Source organism: Zea mays, chromosome 2 (genome assembly GCF_902167145.1).
Source record: "Zea mays cultivar B73 chromosome 2, Zm-B73-REFERENCE-NAM-5.0, whole genome shotgun sequence".
Taxonomy (NCBI): Eukaryota; Viridiplantae; Streptophyta; class Magnoliopsida; order Poales; family Poaceae; genus Zea; species Zea mays.
In genome coordinates this window covers 152685796-152709736 of record NC_050097.1, presented here as the reverse complement: position 1 = coordinate 152709736, position 23941 = coordinate 152685796, and the positions used below count along the sequence as shown (strand labels likewise).

Here is a 23941-nt window from a genome sequence, read left to right as displayed (position 1 = left end):
GGTTACTCGAAGAAAAGTTATTGAGTTTTACTAGATACAGTGGAACTAACACCCGAAAGATAAAGTCACGTAGTAGTCAGAGAAGTGTTTGGAAAAGTATATTCCTGAGTTCCTAGTGTCTTGTAAACCCTAGGATTGTATAAGTTGTCTTTGGTATAAACCAATGAGGGCACTCCCCCTGCCTTGTAGGAGTAACTAGGAAATAAACCGGTGACGCATTTTCTTTTCTATTACTTGACCTAGAATTTTAATCTCGGGACGAGATTCCTTTTTAGGGGGAAGGATGTAACACCCCTGGTGTTACGAGAACTAAAAATTTATCATGTCATCATATGCACTTGCATTAACTTGTTTGATACAAATTTGCAAAAGGGTGAGGTTGTGTCGTTTCGAAGAGAGCAAGAGAAGTTCAGAGACCTTTTTTGAAATCTAGTACAAGCAAACAACTTTTAAACCAATGGAAATTTGGACATGAGCTATATACACCAAAGTTGGGTTTGAGCTTAAGGTTAACCTAGTTTTTAGTAGGATGCAATAAATTGATGCAACACTTGAAGCATATCAAGTTCAATTTCAACTCTAAACTAGCCCAAAATTGGATTTTAAGATATAGCTATGTTTTGCTAAAAGTCCATATACCAAAGTTATGGAGCTTGGAAAAGTGAACAATTTTCATATTTGGATCTCTCCAAGTGGTGTGGGAGAATTTGAAGTAAATTGCAAAAGTTAAGATTTGGGTCGGTTTGGAATCAGCCCAAAACAATTTTGTTTATCTGTTTTTGGATTCCTACAACTTTTAATCCATGAGTATTTTGAAAACAATTGCTATAACAAACCTGTAGAGTAACTATAGGAGAACAATGTTTATGAGATGTGGTAGCCCTAAAACCGTATAAAACTAGGTGTAAAACTGGTCCAAAGTGGGAATATCAGAATCTGAATTTCAGACTGCAATATCTGAAACTGAAGATTTTATATTCTGAAGCAACTTTTAAAGCCTGTTGGTGGCTGATCCATACAACTATGGGTTATGGTTTATGTACCAAAGTGAAAGACCACATGTTGGGGTATATGTTTGGTTAAGGTTCATACCCCTGAAACTATTTGGAACTGGTAAAAACAGTGGTCCAAAAGTGTAGTGTTTAATTCTGGATTTTCAGACTCAGTGAAAAACCAAAGTCTGAATTTGTGCGTTTAATGCTAACTTTGGGCTTTGGTGGTTTGGAATCCATGGGGTTCTAGCTAGGGGTCGTTGTACCAAACTTGTAGAGCAACATGTGGAGCACCAATTTGATTAAGCCACTTGGCATTAGAAGCATTTGGAACCAGGAGAAAAAGGTGACTAAAGAGGGGCTGTCAGAATTCTGATTTTTTCAGATTTGTGAATAGTATCTGAATCTGAAATCTGTATTTTTAGTGCAGTTTTGGGGCTGTGTGCTGCCTGTTCTATGCAGTTTTGGAGAGTTGAAGAGCATATGTCAGTGAACAAATTTCATTGTGTGCGTTAGGCTTGATCTGACCCGGAACATGGAGTAAAAGTTACTCAAAACTAGGCTGTCAGTTTACATGGACTGAACTTTTGTTCAGTTAACAGACAACTAAATTTTATGAGTTTTGCTCAACTTTGGAGCTTTCTTATCACTAATCCATGGAGTTATGGGTTGTAGTATCTATAGCAAAGTTAAAGAACATAGAATGATGAGCAAGTTTGTTGAAGTGTGTTTGGCCTGATGCTGCATGAAAAGTGGAGTAAAATGTGCTTGAACTTTCGATGTCAGGCGTGTGATGTGCAGTTTCAGATTTAGTCAGCTGAAGCCGAGCTGCAGTATTTTCACCTAACTTTGGAGCGCTATAGCTCTTAATTTGTTAGCTTTCGACCTTAGGATGTTGTAGCGAGTTTATAGAGCTATATTTTGTCAACAAGTTCTATTAACGGAGGTCGACTTGCTATAGCATGGGATTGGGAGAAAACCTTGCTTTAAATCGGTCCGTCAAGCAGATGTGCACTGAACCTTGTTTAGATGGCTGAAACTTGCTTTGGTTTTTGGGGAGAAGAAAATATCCCACGTCTCTGTTGTGTCTCACTAGTGCCAGTTTGAGCTACAGTATTGGATAGAGGTCTAGATAGGTGGTAAATGAAAGGGTACAAAAATGGAAGAAGGAAGAAAAATCCTGTTTTTTTCCTCCCACGTTCAGTCCTCCTTATCTACCATACGCTGCAATCTCCTAGCATCTTCTATCCCTGCGTGCACGCGTTAGTCCCTGGTGATCTTCAATGCCACCTCCTACTTCCTAGCCAAAGCACGATCACTCCTTTAGAAACCTCCAGTCCTCACGCTAGCTCTCTGGAAGTCCAAAACGCTCGGCTCTCAATACTCCTTCCTCCGTGTCATCTCCCTCTCCTCCTCCCCAACGCTGGAGCAGCAGCTGCCAAACACCTGGTGAAGTCTGGACATCGATCGAGCCCTTCTCTTGCTATGCGCTTGGTCTCCTCAGTGCTTGCCTTGCCACTCGCACGCCTAGCTCCTTCCATTAGGAAAGTGTTAGAAATATAGGCATTTTCCATATCATTTTAATTCTATAAATTAACATTATGATGATGACATATAAAAGATGATTAATCATAAAAATAATGATGTCAAATATATCTATAACAATATGGAAGATGAGAACATAAAACATATGAATCATATAAATATAATAGTCATATAAACATGGTACATGCATCATTACGGAACAACTGAAAATAAATAGACAACAACATAAACAGTATGACTGTAAAATTTAAACGAACAGATAGGGTATATTACTAGCATGAACATGCATTAAAAATGTCATGATATGATATGACAGAACAGATTAGCTAAATTCATGGCTACATACAAAAAAGTAGAGATGAACGTATGAAACATATATAATCTGGAGAATGTAAAACGGTATAGAGCTGAAATGATCATACCCTCTCATGCGCTCTGAGGATCCTGATCCTTGTCCAACTTCTCTTGTCATGCTGTGATGTTCGGGCAGTCGCGTATACGCTCCCCCAAAAACCTAATTGTCGATTCCCCGTGCAAGGTCTCGAACGACAAGGGCTTCAGAGACACCTGCCCTCTCGCTCCTCTGTGCGCGCAGCGTTACGAGATGGGAATACCCGTACTTGCTGCTGGACTATGATTCTAAAAGAGTCCTTCGCTCGTTCCAAGTGACAGGAGTTCTCCCCTTTTTAACCTTTCGCGGAAGGGAAGCTAAAGGAGAAGGGTTTCGCATGCAGCCTCCCAAGAGACGGGCAACTGAAAGGTTTAACCCGGAGTTGAAACTCCCGCGATTAATGAGTGCTAAAAATTAACACAACCACACCACGCCTCACCCGCTCGTCGCCTGCCTGCCTGCGTGCCACACCACGCCCGAGCCCGGGCCCATGCCCGTGCCCGGCCGGTAGCGACGGCGCGCGCGCGTGGCACGCCCTTGTTCATTTTTTAACTTCTCAAATTAAGTGGAATAATTCCCACCATATAAGTCAAGCCAACGACCCTTGGAATTCCAATATGGTACTATTGGTACTGTCCACTGTTGGGGACTTGTTCTCAAATGCTATGAATTAAGAACAAGGCAACACAAATGTTAATGATTAAAGACCTTCGTCCTTCGAAGCATTATTTCCCTTAGGATATAATGATCTTCAGACGAAGGTCATGAAGGACATACCTTCATCAACTCAATATACAATGGAAAGCAGGATCATATGACACATAAAAAACATGAATAATCGTATGATATCATTAAGTCATTTTTATTATATAATCATGAATAAACATGGATAATATTGAATTACATTTATACCTTTGGCTTGACAGAAGGTGAGAATCCAAGTGTGACTGCGAGTGAATACAAGCCAACGTGAACAGTACATGGGTACTGTTCATCTATTTATAGGCACGGGACGCAGCCTAGATGAAATTACATTTGTGTCCTTGGTAACTAATCATAACTAAAACACAAGTTATCATGGACTAAATGGTCTTTTGCTCTTTAAGTCGGTGCTGCCCTTCGTTTCAAGGCGCGTTGTCATTCCGAAGCTCCATGGATTGTAGCTTCGGCTTACACTGTTGTGTCTGCTTGCATATTACCCTACTGAAGGTGTTTTTACTTGGATGACCTTTGGCGAGGAAGAAGGCCCCCAATAGTAGCCCCTTCGCGGTGCTAGATCGTTTTTCGTAACGAGCTCGATCCGCGAAAAATCTCAAAGGCTTTGGAATGCTGAAGGTCCGAAAAACACCTTCTGTGAGCTCGTTGTCGAGAAACGATTAAAATACTCCAAGCGTCGGGTGGTCCACCGTTCAGTGGATGCGAGCGATCTGGCAATTCACCTTCCAGGCATCGAGTGGTCCACCGTTCAGCGGGTGCGAGCGATTTGGCGATTCACCTTCCCACCTGCAGCACTATATAAACAGACGGGTTGGTGTAGAGTTACCACAACATTCATTGCCATTGCACTGTTGTGATGTTAAAAAATTTAACCATAGTCGAAGCTTTTTCACTGCGCTCTCAAGCGAACGCTTCATCATTTAGAGTTAACTTCGTAAAAAAAGTGAGCTTCGTCAAAACTGCAAAAAAGAATCATCAACTTCGTAAGAACCACAGAAAATCCACCAGATGGCCAGAGTACGTTCGACTGCAAGGGTGACTCGTGAGGGGGAAGAAACTGAGGTCGCTGAAACAACGCCAATTTCCGAAGTTATGAAACAATCAGGTTTAGTTGTGACAGAGGAAGCTACTGACGAAGGTGCTCCTACTACCGAAGTCGAACATACTGTTGCTGAAGACGAAGAAGATATTGATGAAGAGAAATATTACAGTATTTTGATCCCAAGTAAACCCAGTCATCTAGATTTTGATAAATCTACAGTGTCTAAAGCTGACGTACCCATGATGATGAAGCTGGGTTACTTTGGAGAAGCTGAAAGGAAACTTATCTGATTTGCCGGAGAGGAAACCACCCCAGTGCCGAAGGATGATGAAGTAGAAGAGGAGACTCCTTTGACACCTCCTGCTGCCAAAGTACCAGAAATTTTAAAGGTAATGGCTGAATCTCTACCTATCAAGCTGCTAAGACCTCTGGGACCGGAACTCACGAAGCTTTTACAGAACAAGGACGAACCTTCGGCTACAAAAAAGGTGGTCGGGCAGAAAAAGCGAAGGATTGGTACTGTAATGGAAGCCATTGAGCAGACGCCACCATCGGCCTCGGCCAAAATTGGACCATAGCTTGTAATTTTTCATTCTTATTTAGCCCTACGAGGGCCAAATCCCCCAAAGATGTAATATGTAAAATCTGAGCATGCACCATCGAGTGCAAAAAGAAAAACAGGGAGAACCTCAAAATACGTCCCCAAGGGGATGCAGAACATGACGAAGCTGCAAAAGGTCGTTCCTAAGGGAGCGCAGCGTAAGTTTTCTACTCAAAAGTCGTTCCTAAGGGAATGCAGAGCCAAAAGCATGATGAAGCTGCAAAAAAGTCGTTCCCAAGGGAGCGCAGCGTAAGTTTTCTGCTCAAAAGTCATTCCAAAGGGAATGCAGATCCAAATAGCACCGAAATATAAGGTGAAGAAGTTCAAAAGTCATTTCTAAGGGGATGCAGAACTTATATGCCACCGAAATAGAAGGTGAAGAAGCTCAAAAGTCGTTCCTAAGGGGATGCAGAGCTTAAAAGACTAAAAAGTCGTTCCTAAGGGGATGCAGAGTCTGGTTGTGGCTTCATGTGTGTTCGAGACATTCATTTGCACGTTACATTACATCATTCATTGCATTCATAAACATTCATGTAGACATTCATAGGTTCATCATCATCATAACATTAAGCACAAACAGAAATACTTCAGCTTTGATAACAATGCTTCGATGAGCATGAAGAAGCAAGGATACACTTCGTTGTGTACGAAAAGAAGGGAAGGTGTTTTTCGCCTTCGGCTCAAAAGATACAAGTTTCGTCCACAGCAAAACAATTCATACATGGATGAAAAGGTAAAAATATATTACAAGGTATGGACAAATATACAAAGTAATGTTCGATTCCCAATTACAATGTCTATTACAAAGATAATACAAATGTTTCTTAGCTTTATGCAGCAGCTTCAGCAATCTTCGAAATGTGCTTCGGACTATTGACCTTCGGCATTGTCATCCTGTACACAACAAAGCAGTATAAGGTAAAAAGTAATTACAAGAGAGTAAGCAACAGGTATAAGTATTGTACCGGCTTAAGCAAGCTTCGGGCCTCGTCACTAGCCAAATCCCGACCACCCTTCGCCAAATCTGTGTTATAAATCTGCTCCCTATGCTCCGGGCCTTTACTGGGGATGTCAACCAAATCTGATGGAGATAGGCTGAAGTTTGGCCTATTTACAATTTTTGCGTGTGTACAGCCAGCCTTCAGAAATGCTGCAGCTGTGCCACGAGAAGCTAGCAGGGCACAGAAGTCACCGTGCTCGGCTATTACTTCATCAAGCGCCTCCACTTCGCCTTCAATGTTTTGAAGGTGCTTGATATGTTTTCGGCTGAAGGGGTAAACTTTTCAGCACTGGCCCCAACTGAGTTAAAAACCTTTTTTAGTCGTTGTACGCAGCGGCTGCCAAAATCCAGACACATGTTCCGAAGTTCTTTCAAAGATTGCTGCAACTTTGTATTCTCGGCAACTTCGGCTTCGTATTTCGACTGCAAGCTTTTCTCTCTTGTTCGAAGCTCTCTGATTTTTGCAGGAGTTCCCTGTTTAATCTAGCACTTTTTGCTTGCGCTTCTGCAAGGGAACCTTCCATTGCTTGGAGTAGGAAATCTTTCTTTTCAAGTGAAGCTTCGGATTCTTTGATTTTGTTCTCTAAACCCTCGATTATAATTTCGTTCTTTTTATCCTCGAGGTCTTGTTGCATTTGTAGTGCTTTGCTTAGCAGCATACTCTGTATAAATAAACCTTCATCAGCAAACTTGTTTCATCGCAAAAATAAAAAGTAAAATTTTGCTTCATCACAAGAATTTTACCTTAAAGTTGGAATAAAAAAAACTACCGACGATATGTTGTTGTCGGTAGCTGCTAATATCAGCTTCAAGCTTCAGGAAACCAACACTCTTCGATAGAGTGCTGATTATCTTCGCCCAGGTGCGGTCGCGAACGCATCCTAAGGACTCTTCTTCGATTCCACCAAAGTGCATGGCTCCTGGCTGGTAGCCATAGGAAATGCCATATTCCTGTTGCTCCTTCCTTTCGGCCTCAGACAGTTCTTGTCCGACCAGGTTCTGAAGGTCGAAATCTTTCTCCTCCGAAGCAGCCTTAGCAATTTTCTTTCCTTTGTCAGGCACTGGGGCCATGATTTTTTCTGTAGCTATAGATGTTTCTTCTGTAGGCATACTCAATAGCAATTTATCGATTTCAGATAGTGTGCTTTCCAAGTTAGCAGCTTCGGTGGCTGTTGCAGCTTCGACAGAAACATTTGCTTCGGCAGTGGCCGAGGCCGATGGCGGTGTTCGCTCAATGGCTTCCATTACAATACCAATCCTTCGCCTTTTCTGCCCGACCACCTTTTTGTAGCCGAAGGGTTGTCGTTTTTCTGTAAAAGCTTCGTCAGTTCTGGTCCCAGCGGTAGAGATTCAGTCATTACCTTTAAAATTTCTGTTACTTCGACAGCAGGAGGTGTCGAAGGAGTCTCCTCTTCTACCTCGGTGTTTCGGAGGAGAAAGATTTCGACCTTCGGAACCTGGTCGGAAAAGAACTATCTGAGGCCGAAAGGAAGGAGCTACAGGAATATGGCATTTCCTGTGGCTACCAGCCAGGAGCCATGCTCTTTGGTGGAATCGAAGAAGTGGCCTTTGGATGCGTTCGTGACCGCACCGGGGCGAAGATAATCAGCACTCTATCGAAGAGTGTTGGTTTTCTGAAGCTCGAAGCTGATATTAGCAGCTACCGACGACAACATATCATCAGTAGTTTATTTTATTCCAACTTTAAGGTAAAATTCTTGTGATGAAGCAAAATTTTACTTTTTAATTTTGCGATGAAACAAGTTTGCTGATGAAGGTTTATTTGTACATAGTATGCTACTGAGCAAAGCACTGCAAATGCAACAAGACCTCGAGGATAAAAAGAATGAAATTATAATTGAGGGTTTAGAGAAAAAGCTTCTCTTGAAAAGAAAGATTTCCTACTCTAAGCAATAGAAGGTTCCCTTGCAGAAGCGCAAGCCGAAAATGCTAGATTAAACAGGGAACTCCTGCAAAAATCAGAGAGCTTCGAACAAGAGAGAAAAAGCTTGTAGTCGAAATACGAAGCTGAAGTTGCCGAGAATATGAAGCTGCAGCAATCTTTGAAAGAACTTCGGAACATGTGTCTGGATTTTGGCAGCCGCTGCATATAGCGACTAAAAAAAGGTTTTCAACTCAGTTGGGGCCAGCGTTGAAAAGTTTACCCCTTTAGCCGAAAACATATCAAGCACCTTCGAACACATTGAAGGCAAAGTGGAGGCGCTTGACGAAGTAATAGCCGAGCACGGTGACTTCTGTGCCCTGCTAGCTTCTGATGGCACAGCTACAACATTTCTGAAGGCTGGTTGTATGCATGCAAAAATTGTAAATAGGCCAAACTTCAGCTTATCTCCATCAGATTTGGTTGACATTCCCAGTAAAGCCCGAAGCATAGGGAGCAGATTTATAACACAGATTTGAGCAAAGGGTGGTCGGGATTTGGCTAGTGACGAGGCCCAAAGCTTGCTTAAGCCGGTACAATACTTATACTTGTTGCTTACTGTCTCGTAATTACTTTTTACCTTATACTGCTTTGTTGTTGTACAGGATGACGATGCCGAAGGTCAATAGTCCGAAGCACATTTCGAAGATTGCTGAAGCTGCTGCATAAAGCTTAGAAACAGTTGTATTATCTTTGTAAAAGACATTGTAATTGGGAATCGAACATTACTTTGTATATTTATCCATACCTTGTAATATATTTTTACCTTTTCATCCATGTATGAATTGCTTTGCTGTGGGTGAAACTTGTATCTTTTGAGCCGAAGGCGAAAAACACCTTCCCTTCTTTTCGTACACAACGAAGCGTATCCTTGCTTCTTCATGCTCATCGAAGCATTGTTATCAAAGCTGAAGTATTTCTGTTTGTGCTTCATGTTATGATGATGATGATCCTATGAATGTCTACATGAATGTTTATGAATGCAATGAATGATGTAATGTAACGTGCAAATGAATGTCCCGAACACACACAAAACCACACCTAGACTCTGCATCCCCTTAGGAACGACTTTTGAGTCTTTTAAGCTCTGCATCCCCTTAGGAACGACTTTTGAGCTTCTTCACCTTCTATTTCGGTGGCATATAAGTTCTGCATCCCCTTAGGAACGATTTTTGAACTTCTTCACCTTATATTTCGGTGGTATTTGGCTCTGCATTCCCTTTGGAACGACTTTTGAGCAGAAAACTTACGTTGCGCTCCCTTGGGAACGACTTTTTTGCAGCTTCATCATGCTTTTGTCTCTGCATTCGCTTAGGAACGTCTTTTGAGCAGAAAACTTATGCTGCGCTCCATTAGGAACGACTTTTTGTAGCTTCGTCATGCTCTGCATCCCCTTGGGGACGTCTTTTGAGCTTCTCCCTGTTTTTCTTTTTGCACTCGATGGTGCATGCTCAGATTTTACATATTACATCTTTGGGGGATTTGGCCCTCGTAGGGCTAAATAAGAATGAAAAATTACAAGCTATGGTCCCATTAAAAACCTTTCTCCCCTCTTGAAAGGAAAAGGTTGCCATAGGAACAAATGAAAAAAGGATTACATCAAATTACACATAGTAACGCCGAAGCTCATCCGCATTCCAAGATCTGGGTATGTCGTTGCCGTCCATATCCTTCAATCTATAAGAACCGGGTCTTGACGAAGATACTACCAGAAAAGGACCTTCCCACTTCAGTTGCAACTTGCCCACTGTGTCTGGGTTGGCCACTCTCCGAAGCACCAGTTGCCCTGGCTTGATGTCTTTCAATTGAACTTTTCTATCATGCCACTTTATTGTTTCGGCCTGATATTTATTTATGTGCTCTATAGCCTGAAGTCTGGTCCCTTCTATAGTATCTTTTGTTACTTGATAATCAGCTTCGTCTTCTGCCGAAGCTGTTGTTCTTATTGACCCTGCCTTTGCCTCTTCTGGAGTTATTACTTCGTCACCAAATAAGAACTTGAAGGGTGTAAATCTTGTTGACCTTGACGTAGTTGTGTTGTGGCTCCACACCACTTTGATCAGCTCGTCTAGCCACTTTCCTCTGGGCTAGTTGAAGATTAGCTTCATTATTCCTGTCATTATAATACCATTTGCTCTTTCTACCAGCCCATTTGATTTTGGATGTCTAACTGATGCAAAAATTAATCTTCGTACCAATTCGGTCACAAAAATCTTTGAATGCTTCGGCATCAAATTGTGTATTGTTGTCCACGGTTATTGCCTTTGGCACATCGAAGCGACAAACAATATTTTGCCAGAAGAATTTTTGGACTGTGACCGAAGTTATTGTAGCTAAGGGTTTCGCCTCAATCCACTTGGAAAATATTCTACTGCCACTACAACATACTTCAAATTGCCTTGTGCTGGTGGGAGTGGACCCAACAAATCCAGGGCCCATCTTTGCAATGGACAAGTTGGTTGTATTAACTGAGTTAGCGACGAAGGTTGTTTATGGTCTCTTGCACATTTTTGACAATTTTCGCACTTTTGAACCAGATCTACTGCATCCGAAGCTGCCTTCGGCCAATAAAATCCTTGTCTAAAAACCTTTCCCAGCAAAGGTCTAGACCCAATGTGAGATCCACACAAACCTATATGTATTTCCTTCATTAGCTCTATACCTTCGGTTCTGGATAAACACTTCAGAAGTGGAGAGCAAACTCCATGTTTGTATGACTCCCCTTCTATCATGACATATGGTCGTTTCCTTGTTTCCATTCTTTAATTATAAACTTCATCATCCGAAAGACAGTTACCTTGGAGGAAAGATATGATTTCAGTCCTCCAATCTTCACTATGTATAGGTGATATTGCGAGTACTGCTCTCTCCATAAGTTCAACCGAAGGTGCTTTTATTGTATCACAGAATACTTCCGGAGGTAGAGGGAGCCCCTGTGCTGCTGACTTGGCTAGTAGATCTGCATGCTCATTTCCCCTCTTGGAATATTTTTTACAGAAAAACCTTCAAAAGAGGCCTCTAACCTTCGGACTATGTCCAAATATTTTTCAAGCTTCGGATCGCTCGCCTTGCTACTTTTGTCTACATGGCCAGAGATAACTTGGGAGTCAGTTTTAAGGATCACCCTTCTTATTCCCATTGCCTTTAGCTTCTGAAGCCCCAACAGAAGGGCTTCGTATTCAGCAATGTTATTTGTACAACTAAAGGTTCCCCAAGTACAACTAGAACAGCGGCCGCTCCTGCGCCAAAAGTTCCCCAAGAACCATCACAGAAGACTGTCCAGGCTTCGGCGTCCTTTGTTACTTCTTCTTTCTGAGCCCCTGGCGTCCAATCAGCAATGAAGTCCGCTAAGGCTTGAGACTGAATTGAGGATTTGTGAACATAATCAATAGAGAATTCATTGAGCTCAGCAGCCCTTTTTCCGATCTTCCCAGTAGCTTCTCTAGTCCTCATTATGTCCTTCAGAGGTTATGACGAAGGAACAATTATATGGTATGCTTGAAAATAATGCCGAAGCTTCCTAGAGGCCATCAACACAGCATATAACACCTTCTCCAATTCTGTACAATTTTTCTTTGATAAACTTAGAACTTCGGAGACGAAATATACTGGTGCTTGTTTTTTAACTTTGCCATCTTGCTTCTCTTGTACAAGCGCTGCACTGACTGCAGAGTGAGAGGCTGCTACATATAAGAGTAATGGAGCCCCTGGCGAAGGTGGAGTTAGAGTTGTCAAGTCTATCAAGTATTGCTTTAACTCTTCGAAAGCCTTTTGCTGAGCCGGACCCCATTGAAAAACTTCGGCTGACTTCAGTATTTCAAAGAATGGCATATTTCTTTCTGCTGATCTGGATATAAATCTATTTAATGATGCTAGCCTTCCTGCCAACCGTTGGGCCCCCTTCTTTGTATTTGGCAGCTCCATTCGAAGGATAGCTTCGATCTTATTTGGGTTAGCTTTGATTCCCTTCGTTGATACCAGACAGCCAAGGAACTTGCCCTTCTTTACTCCAAAAACGCACTTTTCTGGATTTAATTTCAGACTAGCTTGCCTAAAATTGGCAAATGTTTCTTCCAAGTCAGCAATGTGATTCTCTTGCTTCGTGCTTTTTACTATAATGTCATCAACATAAGTCAGCACATTCCTGCCTATTTGAGAATGAAGGACCTTGGCTGTCATTCTGCTGAAGCTTCCTCCAGCATTCTTAAGCCCCTCAGGCATCCGAAGGTAACAGTAAGTACCACTGGGAGTTATGAAACTAGTCTTTGGCTCATCTTCCTTCTTCATCCAAATTTGATGATAGCCTGAGTAGCAGTCCAATAAACTCATGAGCTCCGAAGAAGCTGCTGCATCTACGAGAGAGTCTATTCTTGGTAATGGGAACTCGTCCTTTCGACATGCTTTGTTGAGGTCTGTGAAGTCAATACACATTCTCCATTTTCCATTAGCCTTCTTCACCATAACAGTGTTGGCTAGCTATTCTGGATATGTTACTTCTCTGATAACACCAACACTGAGAAGTCTCTTCACTTCGTTCTGAGCACCTTCAGCTTTATCATCAGACATCTTCCGAAGTCTTTGCTTCCTTGGCCTGAAAGATGGATCCACATTAAGTGAATGCTCGATGACATCTTTGTTGACACCACAAAGATCATTGGCTGTCCAAGCGAAGACATCTTTGTTGTTGAACAAAAACCTTATCAAAGTTTTTTCCAGATCATCAGATAGTTGAGATCCTAGCAGTACCCTTTGATCTGTTATATCTTCACATAGGAGCATAGGCTTCGACTGATCTGCCGAAGCAACCTTTTCTCTTTTGTGTTTATATTGTTGAAAAGCTTCGGCTCCATCTATGTTGTGTATTGCCTTTGAATCTGTCCAACTCCCTTCAGCCCTTCTAGCAGCTTCTTGACTTCCATGGACAGCAATGGGCCCTTGTTCCGAAGGTATCTTCATGCATAAATATGTTGGGTGAAGTATTGCTTCGAAGGCATTGAGTGTCCCTCGACCAATAATTGCGTTGTATGGGTACTCCATGTCGACAATGTCAAAAACAACTTGCTCAGTTCTTATGTTGTGACATAACTAACTGACATTGTGATTTTGCCAAGTGCCACAATCTGTCTTCCTCCGAAGCCACAAAGAGGGTGTGTAGCATCATGAATCTTGTCCTCTGGCTCTTGCATCTGTCTAAAAGCTTTTGCAAATATGATGTCGGTTGCACTGCCTGTGTCAACGAGAACATTGTGGACTAGAAATCCCTTGATGACACAAGATATAACCATAGCGCCGTTGTGGGGATAGTCTTTGAGCTGAAGATCCTCCTGGGAGAAGGTGATTGGGATGTGGGACCACTTGGACCTGACGAAGGATCCTTGCATCCCAACATGCTGCACTCTTCTCTTCGCTTCCTTCTTCTGCTTTTTGTTGGCTGGCTCTGCACTTGAACCGCCCGTGATTGGGAGCACCAGCTTCGTGACCGAAGGTGCTACAACTTGGTTGTTGAACGAAGCCATCGTCTCAACAGTGGAAGTGAGTTCACCGGAGGTGAGCGGCAATGTTGGGGACTTGTTCTCAAATGCTATGAATTAAGAACAAGGCAACACAAGTGTTAATGATTAAAGACCTTCATCCTTCGAAGCATTATTTCCCTTAGGATATAATGATCTTTAGACGAAGGTCATGAAGGACGTACCTTCATCAACTCAATATACAATGGAAAGCAGGATCATATGACACATAAAAAAATGAATAATCGTATGATATCATTAAGACATTGTTATTATATAATCATGAATAAACATGGATAATATTGAATTACATTTATACCTTTGGCTTGACAGAAGGTGGGAATCCAAGTGTGACGTGCGAGTGAATACAAGCCAGCGTGAACAGTATGGGGATACTATTCATCTATTTATAGGCACGGGACACAGCCTAGATGAAATTACATTTGTGTCCTTGGTAACTAATCATAACTAAAACATAAGTTATCATGGACTAAATGGTCTTTTGCTCTTTAAGTTGGTGATGCCCTTCGTTTCAAGGCGCGTTGTCATGCCAAAGCTCCATGGATTGTAGCTTCGGCTTACACCTTTGTGATGTGTCTGCTTGCATATTACCCTGCCGAAGGTGTTTTTACTTGGAGGACCTTCGGCGAGGAAGAAGGCCCTCAACATTCACAATTACACACCATAGAGTTTATTGATTAAATGGGCCAAGCCCATAAAAGATCCAACAATTCCCACTGTTGGGGGGCCTTCGTCTTTCGAAGGTCCTCAAAAACATGACTAACATGTTTTCCAAGTATAATATACTTTCACAGGAACCTTCAGCCTTGAGATGAAGGTGTGCACGGTATGAAAGACGCGATCTGGGAGAAGGATGAACTAGTTCCGAAGCTACGAATGAAGAAGCTTCGGCTTGGCGCAAGGGCAGCGATGGAGAATGGAACCGACCTAAAGGGGAATATACTGCCCAGACCTTGACAGATTACTCTTTAGTCAGTAATAAGTGTCAAGGACACAGATGTAATTGTACCCAGGCTATGTCCTGTGCCTATAAATAGATGAACAGTAACACCGTACTGTTCACGCTGACTTGTAATCACTTGCACGTCGCTCTTGGATCTTTACCTCCTGTCAAGCCGAAGGTACAAATGTAATTAATATCATTAATACTTGTTCATGATTATATAATGAGAGCACAAATAATCTGATGAATTAATGTGATTATTCATGTTCCTTTCTATGTTTCATATGTTTCTGCTTTCAATATTATATACTGAAATGGTGAAGGTATGTCCTTCATAACCTTCATCTAAAGATCATTATATCCATGGAGATAATGCTTCGAAGGACGAAGGTCTTTAACCATTAACATTCGTGTTGCCTTGTTCTTGACTCATAGCAGTTGAGAACAAGTTCCCAACATTGGCGCCCACCTCCGGTGAACTCATTTGACTACCTTCGGCAAGCTATGACCTTCGTCATGCCACCGAAGAAATCTTCAGCACTAGGGCTGCATTGCAGCCACTGGACGTCAACCAAGAAACACTATGCGAAGCTAGAAGCCAAAAAAAGGAAGGCTACAAGTCCAACGTCTCAGGAGTCGGAGTTGGACCAAGAAATCAGGGACCTCGAAGCAATCCATCAACAGGTCCAGAGGAAGAAGGAGAAGATGCTTCGTCTTGCCGATCTTCAGAAGAAGATCGATGAGGCCGCTGAGGAAATGCGTCATCTCACCCAAGATGACCAGGACCGAAGACCTCAACGCAGAGAGCTTCGTCAGGACAATTCCTACAATGATGACGAATGGTATGATGATTTCCATCATGGAAATTTTGCTTTTGATGATGCTTCTCCTCTGTCAGCAGAACTGCAGGCTACCCCAAGGCCCCCATCATACAAGCCACCCCATCTCCCTATGTATGACGGACACTCAGACCCGAAGCAGTTTCTAATGAGCTACGAAGCAACCATATCTTCATATGGGGGCAACACTGCAGTCATGGCGAAATCCTTCGTCATGTAAGTCAAGAATGTCGCACAAACATGGTACTCTTCTCTTCGGCCAGGAACAATCACATCATGGCAGAAGTTGAAGGATATGCTGATCACCAGTTTCCAAGGATTTTAGACGAAGCCGGTCACTGCTGAGGCTTTGTTCCAATGCACGCAAGATCATGAGGAATACCTTCAGGCGTATGTCCGGAGGTTCTTGCATCTGAGAGCACAAGCGCCCATAGTGCCCAATGAAATTGTCATTGAGGCCATGATCAAAGGGCTTCGGCCAGGACCTACGGCTCAATACTTTGCCAGGAAACCCCCTCAGACCCTGGAGAAGCTTCTTCAGAAGATGGATGAATACATCCGGGCTGATAATGATTTCCGCAAGAGAAGGGAAGAAGCCTACAAGTTTTCTGAAATGACTAGGGGCTTTGGAGGAAGAATCCTAGGCATGTCAGATCAATCCATAACTCCAACCAGAGTGATGATAGAGGAAGTCAGCTTCAAAGGCCACAACACAGCTCCCAATCCTCAGGACAACAACAAAGCTCTTTCAAGCCACCGGCCCCAAGGGGCAGAGGCGGCAGGGGCTTCGGAGGAAGGTATGGGGATCAGCCTAGAAAGCTCTATTGCTTATTCTGTGGTGAAGACAAGGGCCACACTACAAGAACATGTCAGGTCACCATTCAGAAGCAAAAGGAGATTGCCGAAGCAGAAGTGCGGCAGAATCAGCCGAAGCAGGTCTTACATACTGCTTCATGCTACTCTCCCTATGTACCAGAATACGTAGGTAATCAACCTGCGACTTCTTTCGCTTCGGTAGGTCATTTACAAGCTTCCTGGGCCCAGCTCCCATTACCACCACCATTGCCACCTACTCACACCCGAAGTCAGCAGCCAGAAGGGCACCAGCACGCCCAACAGCAGCGCGACTTCCGGGAGGAGTTCGAAGCTCGTACAGTCAACAACACTGTACCAGAATCGAAGCATATATACTGAGGAATATCCTACTTTTGATGTACCTTTATCTTTTATGCCATTTTATTTTTTTGTACGAGAAACAAGTAACGAAGGACTTAATTTCGATTTCTTGTAATAATTGAGCCTGCATCAATGAGTAAAATATAATTGAGCCTGCATTAATTTCGAAAGATGTTTCTAAGAAAGCGGAGTAAATTCCGAAACTCAAAAGTCGTTCCTAAGGGAATGCAGAGCCAAAACTTACGATCCGAAGCTGTAAAAGTTGTTCCTAAGGGAGCGCAACGTAAGTTTTCTGCTCAAAAGTCGTTCCTAAAGGAATGCAGAGCCAAATACCACCGAAATATAAGGTGAAAGAAGCCCAAAAGTCGTTCCTAAGGGAGCGCAACGTAAGTTTTCTGCTCAAAAGTCTTTCCTAAAGAAATACAAAGCAAATACCACCGAAATATAAGGTGAAAGAAGCCCAAAAGTCGTTCCTAAGGGAGCGCAACGTAAGTTTTCTGCTCAAAAGTCATTCCTAAAGGAATGCAGAGCCAAATACCACCGAAATATAAGGTGAAGAAGCTTAAAAGTCGTTCCTAAGGGGATGCAGAGCTTAAATCCCACCGAAATAGAAGGTGAAGAAGCTCAAAGGTCGTTCCTAAGGGATGTAGAGCTTAAAGACTCAAAAGACGTTCCTAAGGGGATGCAGAGTCTTGTGTATTCCAGTGTAGGCGCGCGTGTGCGTGTCTTCAGCATCACCATCATTTTGCATCATATCATCATATCATTTCGCATAACATTACATCATACATCATATCACATCAACGACACAAAGATTGGATACGAAGCAAATCTTGGGCAATATTTTGTTAAAATGGAAATGTGCTAAGGCACGAAGTAAACTTCGGGAAATACAGTTTTATCAGACTTTCCATAGAAGGGACTTCTTTCCTTACGAAGAATGAAAAGAAGGGAAGGTGTTTTTTCGCCGAAGGCTCAAAACGGTATGTGCATAAATTTCATGCATCGTAAAGAAATATATTACAATAATTTACATGTCTCATTAATTGTTCCATACATCAAATATTACAAAGTATTATTACAAAGAAGTCTATTCTTCCCTAAGAATTTTTTTCCGCAGCTTCGTTCAATAGCTTGTCGACAACTTCGTCGATAATAGAGTTAGCAATGCTTATTGCATCCAGTGCTTCCTTCATGTCCGAATCAGCCAGCGGGTTGTATGGCTCTCGCAGCGGCGACAGTTCAGCTGTAGTAGGCAAACTATTAGTTCAAAGCCATAAAGTAAGTATCAAAGCTAAAATTCAAAAACAATACCTATGCGCCTTTCGCGTTCAGCAGCTTCTTCAGCTCGCCTAGCTTCTTCTCGGGCATCATGGGTGTCTTTTTCATTCTTCTTTATCATTTCCTTGGCCAATTCTCAGCCACCTTTCACCCAAACATCAGAATAAAATTTTCCGCCCACCAAAGTAGCTTCGGCTGAAGGGTCTTTTATGTCATCTATGGAGAAGGTGGCTTCAGCCAGGGCTGTAGCTTTGACATGATCGCGTCCAGCCTTCTCCAGAATAGCCGCAATTCCTCGAACGCCAGAGAAAGCACAGATATCCCCGCGATCACTCAGGATCTCCTCGAAGGCTTCGACTTCCCCGCTTATCCAATCAATGACGCCTTCGGGGTCACCTCGAATAAAGTTCTCCTCAGAGGAATAAGCACCTACTTTTGCAAAGCTTCTTTTCAATTTTTTCACGCAATCCAAGGATTTTTCGAAGCACCTTTCCTTGGACTCACGAAGCTCCTCAACACTTTTCTCTAGCCTAGCTTTTGACCATTCACTAATTTCTTTGCTGGCTTTTGCAACTGCATAGTTCTCATTAGCCTCGGCGAGCTTTTTCTAAAGCTCTTCGATCTTGGCTTTTTGAGCTTCGGCCTGAGCGCTGTATCTCGCTTCATCTTCTTTCACTTTACTCACCAATGAAATTAAAATTGTCCTTCTCCAAAGCTTTGTTTCTCAGCTCAATTACCTCAGATTGAAGGTTGCTGAAAGCTATAGTGCAGCTTTTGTCTTCTGCGTTCTTTTATGCTCTCAGAGCATTGCTAAGAATTAAGCCTTGCTAGAAAAAGAAAGAATTAAGCATAAGAATGAAATACTTTATTTCCAACTTTAAAGTTCACAGCTTCTGTACCTTTATACTGTTGTATGCGAGGCTATCCGCAAGGTCATCCTTTGACATGGCGGCAAGGCCAGTTTCGAGCTTGGGAAATCCCATACTTTTGGCTATCTCCCGGCAAACGGATATCTCTTTGTTGTCCGGGAGACAGTACAAGAAATTATCTTTGTCCGTGCCATTGAACACTAAGGCCCCCTTTGGATATTTAAGTTTCCGGGCATAGTGTTTGGCTTCTAAGATTTCTTCTTCGGATAATCTTTTCCCCAAAGCATGTCGAATAATGTAATCAACATCTTTGGATGGAGCTTCGGGAGCAGGAGATTTAGCTTTTTCTGTCACGTCCTGCCCCGCTGCCATGCCGGTATCTAGAGTTTTTTGCTCAGCCTTATCCTCAGACACGGCAGGCTTCGTCTCAATGGGCACTGAAGGCTCAGCTTCGGCTTCGACCTGGGCTGTGACAGCTTTGACAACTTTCTTTGCAGGGATAGGAGTCAATGCTTTTGTGGTCTCCATAACATCGTCTAGCACGCTGGCCATTCTCCTTCTCTTGGGAGTTGTGGCAGGAGCTTTTATCACCTTCGACAGTTCTGCCTCTACCGGTGGGCTCGTTGGCAATACTATTGTTTTTTCCAACTCTGGCTCTTTGGCCAAACCATCCTTTGCTTTGGCTGACCCAACTACATGCACCTTCGGCACTACAGTGGATTCTTCAGCACTCCAAGCGGTGGTAACGGCTGTGTAACACCCTGAATTTGGGGGTGTAAAATTTCATTCTTATGATCATCCAAATTCAGGTGTTACTCTTCTCTATCTCACTCTAGTGTCCATCTCTCTCTAGTTCCTCTCTCTTTCTTTCTCTTTTGGTTAGGGTTAGCTTAATTAGTGAGGGAGTATTTACTTTATTTTTGGCAAAACATGTGAGTCATGAAATGTTGCATCCTGTTGAACCCCAAATATTCTTTGAATTGTTGCACATGGTTGATTTGGTTTGAATTTGAAAACTTGAATTGAATTTGAATTGAAAACCCTAGAGAAAATAAATAGAAAAGGCAATAGAAATTCTAGGAAATAGAAAAGGCCATTTCAACCCAAGTCGGCCCATTTAGCCCAACATGCGAGCGCGCGCCTGCGCCCGCGTGTCCCCTGTGTCTGACAGGCGGGCCCCGCCTGTCGGCGCCAACCAGCGCGCTCACTCCTCTCCCTCTCTCTCTGTCCCGTGGGCCAGTCCTATCGGCGTTGTTTCCCTCGCGCGCACCCGCTCCCTCTCTCTATCCCGCCGTCCCCACCTGTCAGCCCGTCTCTAACCTCTTGCCCACGATCTCCCCGCCGTGGACGCGCCCATGACCGCGCGTTCTCCGGCCACGTCCGATCCCCCGCAACCTGCTCGCACACCTACCCTCTCTCATTTGCACCCTCTTCCCAGCTCCCTCGCTCTCTCTCTCTCTCTCTCGCTCTACCTGCGTTAACCGAGAGCTCCGCCACAGCCCGCCGACGCCCACCGCCTGTTCCGTGGCCGCCGTTGCGCCCGTGCCCCGTCCAGTGCCACGGTGAGCTTCGCTTTACCGTCACCTACTCGAGACACCCTTCGGTGTGCCCTCTCCCTTCCTGCTGCATCTGGTCCGCGCTCACCAGAGCGTTTTCTTACGCAGCCGGAGTCCGCAACCGTCGCCCCGTGCCCTTAATTTGGTTATCCCCGCTCTGTAGCTCGCGTGATTGCTCGCCGGAGCAATCCAGCTCCGCCGTGGTCGGCGCCCTCTTGTGCCCCTATGCCAGCGTGAAGGCCATGGCCGAGTTCGCAAGACCTCTCTGATTGCGCCTAGGTTAGTCCCCGAGCCTCTAGTGCCCCGCCGTGGTCGGTCTGCTCGTCTCCGGCGAACTCTCGCTGCGGGACCGAGCGGCGCCACCGCGCCCAAGTCAGCCCCTAGGCGTTAGATCTCGGTCGCTTGTCCGAGATCGGAAGGTTTAGTCTTAACCCGAGTAGATCTAATCCTAGCCCTTCAATCGGGATCTGACAGCCCTTCTCTCTTCCCCCTCACCCGCGTCTCTGCCTCTGGGCGCGGCCGGTCAGCCCACCCTGGCTCACTGGTGGCCTGGCCCCGCTTGTAAGCCACGCCCACGCACGCGCCCGCGTGATTTAATCTGGGCCATTGATCTCTGATCCGACGGCTGAGATTACCCCGTACCCCTTCACGTGTGAGTTTTGCTTAAGAACCCCCTGATTTTAGGATATCAACCCGTCGTCCTCTGTTTTAGCGCATAGGTCCCTGGTTTCTTTAGAATAGCCCCTAGACTTTTATTTAATCACAGATTTAGCCCTAATTTCATATTTCAAACTTTCAAACTTGTTTATTTCATATCTTTTTCATATGAACTCCAAATTTAGTGGTTCAAATTGCAAAGTGTTCACAAAATTATTCTCTGTTCAAATAAAATATGACCAACCGTAATCTGTATACTTTAATTTTTACACTTAGAATATAGAATTAAAGTATATGTTGATTTATTTATTTAATGAAATAAATAAAAGGAGAATCCTAGGAATAAAGTATATTCAATCTTGTGAGATTAGTGTTGTGCAATACATGGATTTATTTTTGGCTTAACCTTTAGGCCTTAATGACATAATTAGAATTAGGAATGTAATTATGGATAACACTTAAAAGATAATCAAATTCCTAAATAAGAGTGGTTCACCTTATAATTTAAGCTTTTCTTGTTTAGTTACTACTTAACCTTTTTGAGCTATGTTCCAGACACTTAGAGAGTAATCAATTCTCCAATTAGGATTAGTCCATTTTATAACTTGATCTCATTCTCCTATACTTAATACTATACCTTTTTTGAGTTGTGTGCCAATGTTTGTTCTTGACTGATGTGATGTTCATTTTTTTACCCTCCAAATGTATTGAATGTATGCTCGCTTTATTTAGACAACGAGCATCTCGTGGTTCCTGAGTGTGTTGCAAAGATCCCTCTGAGCAACAACCTGGTGAAGGCAAGTGTCCTCAGACCTATCATGTCCAACTTTACTTTATAATTCACTGTCCCATATTACATTACTAAAACTTAAGGATTGACTAGTTTGTATTTACCTTACCCTTGTTTACCTTTTTGGGTTAATCATGGTTAGCTTATGCTATTCCTTTAACTTAATCAATGAACATGATGTGATCTTTTATGATAGATGATGTTATCCCGATGAGGTTCTTGTAATTACTTTAGGGGACTCAGGTTGTTTCCTGAGTACCTCTCCGTAAGGACCTATTTGGAGAGTGACAACCCGGGATAACAGTGCAACCATGAGGGTGGAATGGGATGCCCTTAGCTGATTAATTAGAGGAACCAAAGGAGTAGTTGGCTTCGCCGTAGGGTCGTCAATGGGGTCCGGGCACAATACTTGCTCTGCCGAGGCTGGTTGCGGAGGTTCTTTGATTTGGTTTTGTTAGTCACCCTTCCTTTGGGGAGATGTACTATGTTTATCAAACTAGAGAAACCTAACGAGAGACTATGACCTCTCGGAAATCTTTGTAAAGGCTATGTAGTGAGACCTTGCTGGGTCAGCTTGGTAGTGATTAATGGGGAGGCTAGAACCCCAGGCAGAATGGGAATCACGGCTTGTGGGTAAAGTCTGCAACCTCTGCAGAGTGTTAAAAACTGGTATATCAGCCGTGCTCACAGTTATGAGTAGCCTTGGGATCCTCTTCGATTAGAAGAACTTTGGTTACTTTTATGATGATGATTAGCAATGATGAGTATAATTCTGATCTCTGGTATTTTCTCTTGGAGGGAGTACTTCTGGGTAATAACTGGGTTATTACTAAAACTTGGCTCTACTTATAGTAATAAAACTTGACCAACTAAAAGCAACTGCTTAACCTTAACTCCACATACAGCTAATCCACTTTAGCCAAACGGGACATTTGCTAAGTACGTTGATGTGTACTCACCGTTGCTTTATAAACCACCCCACCCCAGGTTGTCCCCATTGTACTCAGTGCTCAGGAGGTGAAGCTAGCAACATGGAGGACTTTGAGAAGTTCCAGGACTACGACGAGTTCTAGTTTACTTTAGTGGCAAACCCCAGTCAGCTGCCTGTGTAGGCTTGCATTCTACGTTTCGTTACTCCGCACTTTGATAATATTGTTGAACTCTATAGATAAGTATTAGACTCTGTGGATGTCTCAGACATCTTGATGTAACTAAGTACCTTTTCGCTATTTAATTCAAGCATTGTGTGATGATGTCCAATTATGTAATCGTTGTGTACGTGAGTTCTGATCCTGGCATGTACATGGTTCGCATTCGGTTTACCTTCCAAAACCGGGTGTGACATAAGTGGTATCAAAGCCTTGCTGACTGTAGGACCTCTAACCTAGACTAGAATGGTCAACCTAAGGACTATAGATCCTTATTCTTACCTTGGCCTTAGTGTCTTTTCAAAAGTTGGTTATCTTGACCAACTCTATATTATTTACTTATCTCAACAGTTTTGTCTCACTTTTCTTTCTGTTTACTTTCTGGTCTCATAGTTCTACTCTTACTCTTGTGCTTATGATGTCTTTTGTAGATGGCCCGTATCAGGTGCACTTCACGTAAGTCTGTGATCCCCCTTTTGCCTTCTCGACTGGCGGAGCGTCCCCTGCGTCGCACGGTGTCAGGTCAGTCCAGTCACCTGGAGAGACTGCATCGTCGCCTGCAAGAGGAGCAGGAGCGTCGACGCCAGGAGCAGGAGCAGCAGGACTCTTCCCCCTCGCCTCAGCGGGAGGTGGAGTCTGAGAGGCCGCCTTCCCCTGCACCTCAGCCAGAGATGCCCCCTGCACCACCACAGGGCATCCCGACTGCTGGAGGAGACCCTGACGGAGACGGAGACGACGCTGGTGGCAGTTCGAGCCACGGCACGGAGCGCTCGGAGGAGCCGGAGCCGGAGCCGGAGGGATGGATTGCTAGACCCATCACTCGTGACGCCACTCGCGTGTGTCACTTCCACGACGCTCTTGATACCCTGTTGCGTCGGGCCTTTGACAGACACACTTGGTCTATCGAGTACCATTGTGTAG

At 43.6% G+C, this 23941-nt stretch overlaps 1 pseudogene; it reads left to right on the top strand.

Moving 5' to 3' along the window:
• Nucleotides 1-2477: 2477 nt before the first annotated feature.
• The window catches only part of LOC111590858 (uncharacterized), a 93877-nt pseudogene continuing 72413 nt past the window's right edge, over nt 2478-23941 (top strand).